The following is a 7,560-nucleotide window of genomic DNA, read 5'->3' on the forward strand; positions in this document are numbered from 1 at the left end:
CTCAATCATCTTATTACTGCACTGTAACTGCATTTCTAGTCTACTATTTTATGGTTAATTTTTCACCTTAATTAATATACTTTCAATTGCCTCTGTGTTTGAAAGTGCTATACAAATAAATTTGCCCCGTCTTTTTTCGTTTAGGTTTTATTTTAGATTTTATGTGCAGTTTTAGTAAGCATGTTTGCTCTGACAAAAGATGCAGTTGGTTTTGGAAACAGACTTTTACTGTTATCTATATTTTTCATCCGGTTCAGCTTTGTAACATTTTTAATACCTGGCTTTATTCTAATTTTTAGCTTTACTTTGCATCTGTCCAAATAGCATGATATCAGTGTGAATTCTGTACTGTGCCCCTGTCCTGTTCAATCAGTCAAGAGATGAAGCAGATCAGCTTGTGTCCTGCCATTCATGCCTCAGATTGGATCTATTACTATCAGCCAGTGATTTCCACTGGGACAGTGGACAGTATACCAGGAGACACACAGAGAGGCTCGGCGGCCTGCATGCTATTGCCAGGATGAAAGGCAGATCAAACACTGCCTGCAAAGCCTCTCCATATTGCTGCCCAGCACAGTGTGTGTGTGTGTGTGTGTGTGTGTGTGTGTGTGTGTGTGTGTGTGTGTGTGTGTGTGTGTGTGTGTGTGTGTGTGTGTGTGTGTGTGTGTGTGTGTGTGTGTGTGTTCTAGCTTGGACTGATGTATGAGGGGGGCAGATGGCCTTATCCTTTTCTGTGGGGGCTGGTGTTCCACTGTGGTCCCATGGGGCAACATATTTTGGCCTACCGACCCTCAGCACACACACACACACACACACACACACACACACACACACACACACACACACACACACACACACACACACACACACACAACACACACAGTCCACCATAACCCCCATCAACCCCTAAAACTAACCTATCTATCTATCTATCTGTCTATCTATCTATCTATCTATCTATCTATCTATCTATCTATCTATCTATCTATGTTTATAACAGAACTAAAACACACTATTTCCTTGCTCCTGTTTGAACTATTTAGTCCCTGTGAGACTGCAGGGCTCTTCTTTTAAGCCGATTCATATTCAACTATGCTGAAAGGAGTAAAAATGCTTGTAGGCTGACATCTGGCATTGTCATTCGGAAAGTTAGAAAGTGTTATATGGATCTTCTCCCCGTGTGTCGCGCTTTACAATAGTTCTCTGCGTGATACTTGTGTGTCTTTATGCGCAAGGCCATTGTATGCACCCAACTGTTATTCCTGTGGGTGATGAAGCTAGCTACAGGGTAGCAAAGAGAAGAGCTACTGTTACAGTGCTCCCGGCTTCCCTCCCCCCCTCCCTTTCTCTCTTACACACACTTCTGTTTCTGCATCATGTCTTGCTCCCTTTCTGGTTGTGTTTGTGTCTGTCCGTTTCTTCCTAGATTGCCTGAAATCATGGCCTAGTTCCCTCTTAACAACAAAAACACAAACCAATGCTGCATGTGTAAGGCTCTGATAGACTGTTACCATGCAATTCTCATTTGACAGATGCCTCATGTTGTTTGACTGCCCCTGTTGTGCCTGAGTCTATTCTCAGGCAAATGTTTCACTCGGTGGGGTAGTGGTGTTGAAAGGCCCAGGGATGTCCTAAACTGATACTTTAGGACACTTGGACCACAGGCTGCTATGACACTATTGACCAAAGGAAAGACACATACTGGTGCTTGCTGCATGAATCCACTGATGTAAAAGTTCAGCCATTATCCCCAGGAAATATACGAGCAGCTGTAGGTGCAAGTGATATTTCATGGTTTAGGTCTTCAGAGATGAGAGGGGGATTTAAATGTTAAAAAGCACCCAAGAATTTGTACTTTCTACTGGCAAGAAAAGTCTGCGTGTGTTGTCCCTGAGGGAAGGATTTACAACATATGGACACTGTACTCCAGCCACATGCGCATCCATGCACAGAAGAGGTGACCTCCCTGCCTCTAAAGATGTTTGCTGTTAGTCCAACTAATCCTAACTAAGCTGTCCATTTAGATGAACACTTAGAGGGCAGCATTCATGTTCGGCGTTCATCGACCCTGCACCATCCTGTAAAGTAGAGATGTTTGCCTTCTCTGTGTTAATGTCAGAGAGGGGGAGGCAAGGGGAATATGGAGTGTGTTTAACAGTAACAGTTTAATAGTATAAGACAAAATTAGTCAGAAATAAATCTTAGTCCATATACTGTATGTTTTTAAGTGTGTTATGAACAGCAAAAGAAAGTGAAGGAAGTGGGAGATTTGAAAACTCTTGAAGTGGATTAGCTAATGAGCACTCTTGTCCTTTCCTCACCTACCTCGTACCAGTTGATGATCGATTCCCTCTGGACCATCATGAGAGTGCAAGAGTGAGCCATACAATGTAGGTTACTATAACCCTACAAAACAAGCCCTCATATACATGCCCACACTCTCACATGCACGGGCAGATTGTATCGTACGCACACAACTGAGCAAATGCACAAAAATCCTCCCCATGCATGTTCATGCACATACACAACATGCCATATAGACATACATACACACGAAGTCATGGACAGAGGGTGGCAGGTCAGCTACATACTCATCAATAGCTGTCAGTCACATTTAACAAAGCTAACAGCACAGAGACAAGGGAGGACAACTGCTTTATCAGCTAGTTAGTTCCCTCCTCGTCTCATCACCTCCTCTGCCCCACCTCGCCCTGTCTAATCATTGCAATACTGATGCTCTATTAACATGTAGTCTGATTTGGGGAAACAACACCACAGTTGAAGGAATTTTATGCATGTGTGTGAGGCAGTGATGGATGAAGATTGGGTGGTGCTTTGAACCCGTAACATGTGCAAACTTGAAGTCATGGCTTGTTTTACTTTTTGGTTGTCTTCAACCTTTTTCTAAATACTATGTATGTATGTTATGTCCTATATTGCTTCCTACATAACCTGTGGTGTCTTATAATACTTCAGTAAATATACATAGTAATATGGATAGTAAAGTCAATATACATAGTCACACATTACATTACCTTCAAATTAAACAAGTTAGGTAGTTATGGGTGGCCAGGGAGTGTGGGAAGTAGGGGGTTTGGTCCAGCAAAGCTCCAATATACCCTATTACCAAGACACCACTACACCACTGTAGGTGGGTAATGTAATATGGAATGTAACTATGAACATTTACTTAAGTACTGTACTTAAGCATAAAGTAAAAGTTTTTGTACTTAATTTGTGTATTTCCAGTTTGGCCAACTTCATACCTCTGCTTCACAACAATTCAGAAGGGAATATAGTACTTTTTACTGCACTATGTTTTTTTTTTGACAACTTTAATGACTAATTTCACAGATTAACATTTTGAATAAAAACACCTACTTTTCCTTTTGATACTTTAAGTACATATGTGTGGTCATATTGTTATAACTGGCAGGTTATGGAACGTCATTTTTTCCCTGACTTTGTTCTTAAGGCAGCTCTTCTCCCTAAGCCTGGTGCAGATTTAACAGGGTACTTACGTTACCTGTGGGACGTACTGCCCTTAAGACTAAAGTCAGGGAGCAAAAGTCTCCTGTTGGCAGCAAATACCACAGATTACTGTACATGAAAGACTAACATGATTGCCTGCAATTTAAAAGATGTGCACTTAGAGCTATCTGTAGCTATTTTCAGACAAGTATACGGTAAATCGCCCCATATACACACCACTACACCCCTGCTTTCAGGCCCTAGTTCCAATATCAAACACATTTTTGCACTTTGCAGCATCCTGTATGTTTTTTCAGTCACCGCATCTTCATTTTATTTAAGTCATCGTTAGTTGAAATATATCTTGCTTTGCTGAGTTTGTTTGTGACTTTCATGCAGCATCCCCTGAGCACGATGACATACACACTGTCCCATAGAAGTGTATATCTAAATTTCTTTGGATTTCTTGAGAGTTAGCAGAAGTGGCTTTAAACTGGACCATGATGAGGCAACTTAGTGGTCACAATGGTGTCTGTGTTGAAACAGAATTTAGCCTTGTCTTTCGAGTGAAATATTAAACAAATACACATTACTACACATTAATATACATTAATACAAATACACTTAAATCCAGCAGGAACAGGCCTGCAACTTAATGATTCATGTGGAAAACCAGATGCATTTGAGGATATAACACTGATGTCAGGGTCAATATCCTCCACTCTCAGGGTTTATTCTGTCCTTCCACAGTCTTTTAAAAATCAGTTTACCAACCGGGTTATATAGTCTATGTTGCTATCACAGCTACACTTCTATTGTACATGGGACAATTGACCGTGACCCCAGGCAGCTCCCAAAGGTCTCCAGGGTCAAAGGGGAGAAGAGCCTGACAGGCCCAGGGGTGTGGATATTTAGCAACTACGTCAAGGCTTGAATGACTTTTTAAGCACCCGATGCTCTGCGATGGTGCCAAACATTAGCGAGTGTGAAGCTGAAAGTTCTTAAACCTGCTCATCCAAGAGACAAGAGGCAATGATTCAACAGCAAGTGTTTTGACAGTGATGGAGGTGAAAACTGTGAAGGATGAAGCAGGCCGGAGTGCACTACCACAGCTAAGAGTATGAATACTTCTGTAAGGTGTGTCATGCTGTATGTTCTGTGTTGCACTGTCTGTCCATGTCTGTGATTGTGTATGCGTACTCTGACACAGGAAAATAGAGTGTCTTGGTCCTGGAGCCGCAGCCACCCACTCCACCCCCAACTCTGAGTGTGATGGCTTTTTGACAGTAGAGCTTGAATACAAATGCCCCCATCCTGCTGAAACATTCATGAAGCCTTATGACCCTCTCCTCCACCTAATGTACCCTAACAGGCCTTTATGGCTTCTCTCTAGCTTAGCACCACCTTAGTGCTGCTTCCCGGCATCTAACTTCTTAACACCCTGCCACCACTGGTCTTTTGGACCCCCCATTCAGCAGTTTGTTCGAGAAGCCTCACCCTGATAAGTCTTCCTGAGCCAACAAAGGACGGCTGCAGAACAAGTACCCTAAGATATCCACTAACTCAGCTGCAGTTATGTGGTTGTTTTGGTATGCATGTGTCTCTGCTCCATGTCTTCTGGGGCTAGTTCTGTCTGTCTTTGTCATATGCTTCCAGTTTCATTTTATTCCCATTCTTGTTCCTCCTCTCATTCACGTGTGGTCATTGACAGTCTTTTGTAATCTGACTCCTATAGGGGATGCATTGATCTGTTAAGATTGTCACTTTAAAAAAGCCCCATTAGGGTTTAAGGTTTGACAGTTGATATCAACATCCTTTAGTGTTGTTATGCCAGGTTTAAATGCACTGTGACACCCCCCCCCCCAAATTGAGGTCAAACAGGGTGTAGAGTGGGAGGAAAGGACTGTGGATGAAGGAACTTGAGAAAAGGTGTGTAGAAGAAAGTGATTTCAGGTGCATAATATACCATTTCAACAAAAGCCAGAGGAAAGAAACCAAATCAAATTAAAGACACAAAGAAAACAGTAAAGCTTCCAGTATTGAGCCAAATGACCTCAGCTGGTCAATGGGACTTGACACTGTGTCCTCTGTGTGTGTCCACCCTGAGTGTGTCCACAGGGAGATCTGGCCTGAGCAGTGTGTTTTACTGTTCTCCTGGCATCCCCACTTTGCTTACCTCTCCGTGGTAAAACTGCCATATGCTAAATGGGCTTGTATTACGGCTCTGGTTACCAGACGGACCATCGGCCCCACACACACTCCAGCATCAAGCAGAATGGATATCTAAGCCATATCCAAGCCTATAAAGTGGAGCTCCATTGATCTGTTTATGCTATTTTAATAATCGCCAACACATGAGATTCATCTCAGCCAAAGACAATCTTGTGATGGTCATTGATTCATCTGGTAACACCAGACAAATTAATTAGTGGCTGCAATCATTGCTGGTTTTGTAGTAAATTCTTATCAAAGCATTAGCATTATTCATTTCAATTATGAAATAATGCAACTCCATAAATACTGTTTGGTAAAATAGATCAGTTTGTTTGCAGTTGTTTGCAACAAAATATGCAGTTCTTAAAAAAAACAAAACTCCTTACTTCATACAAACTTTACATCCCAGACTATGTTATTGACAATGCTCTTATTGAGGTGATAGAAGTCAAAGAAGATTGTTCAGAGTCAGGATACAGTGGAGTCAGTCTATATTTCTGATAATGTACATTCATCAGAAGAAAAATGCATAGCTCTGCAAGAATTTTCTTTACTTCAGGATTTATTTTCTAGTGGGGATATGCCGCATGCTGAGTGTCTAGATTCCGGGTATAAAACTCCTCCCTAGCTTCTTTATTGATTTTTTTAAAAACGCATTTTTCTATAAACACATAATTCTTATGAACATCCACGCTCTTTTCGCCAATTAATTAATTTAATTGATTAATTTCTGGTGTTTATTCTGTACCCAAGAACCAAACAGTTTCTCAGAACTGTAAATCTTTTAAATAACAAATCTTTTATCAGGCCATACAGGTTGACATGCAAAAAGGGATTTTTCCAAATATGTGCAACAAAAATGCTATTGCTTTTAGAGCAAATGCTTGTTTAATGTACTTAAATAACTCACCCAAATAGATTTTGCACAAGAATTATATAGTTAATTTTATAAAACAGTACCAGTGGAAAATGAAATAAATCTTTAGTACATTTTTCATTACTACAAGAACATGAAAAACAATGAATTTCTCCAGTAAAATAATTGTAAATTTCCAAATAATTTTTATATTTTGCTATGTGGTGTAGGCTTTGGGATAGGATAGGTGTCAATGGCAGATAATGATAATTATGACATAAGCAAATGATAGAGTTAGTTTACCAATAAAATATTCTTACATACATATTTTGTTCTTTCCAATAAAGGAAAAAACACACAAGGTTGTGATGAAAGTTGATTTCCTTTGACTTTGTAGGATACACTTCAAACAAACAAGTTTTATTCTTTAAAATAAGCTGACAATAGTACAGAGGCACTGAACATAGATAAACATTCAAAATTTGTATCCCTCAAGACAAAATTTTTACATCCACCTCTGGTCTTTCTCTCATGTTGTGCCAACTCAGCTCTGCTGCCAAACTGCTCTGTACACTCCAGAAGTAGATCAATGTCCCTGAAAGGGAGCCGAGCTGCAGTCATATTAATGGTGTGCACATCATTTTAAAGGGCTCTTCCCAGAAGACCTTCCTGCTCACACTCTCACACATGCTCCAAACACAGCAGCAGTCAGCAAAGGGGAGACAGAGGTCAATACAGGCTATCCTGCACCTAGTCTTGTTTAGCCTAGCCGGGCCTGCTAACAGTTAAAGTGTTACATTACAAAGTCCTTTTCATTAAGGGCCCTGACAAAACCAGAGATAGTTCTCAGAAACAAGGGTGTATGGGGGATATCGTATGATCTGCATCTTCTCTGCAACAGGAAGCATTTGTTTTCTTGACATGAAAAATGAATCAAACACCTTTCAGCCCTCTTGTGTGTGTTTGTGTGTTTGTTTGGGCTTGCTATCGGTATCACTGACCACAATACATCAATATTG

This window comes from Xiphias gladius, chromosome 5 (genome assembly GCF_016859285.1).
Source record: "Xiphias gladius isolate SHS-SW01 ecotype Sanya breed wild chromosome 5, ASM1685928v1, whole genome shotgun sequence".
NCBI lineage: Eukaryota > Metazoa > Chordata > Actinopteri > Istiophoriformes > Xiphiidae > Xiphias > Xiphias gladius.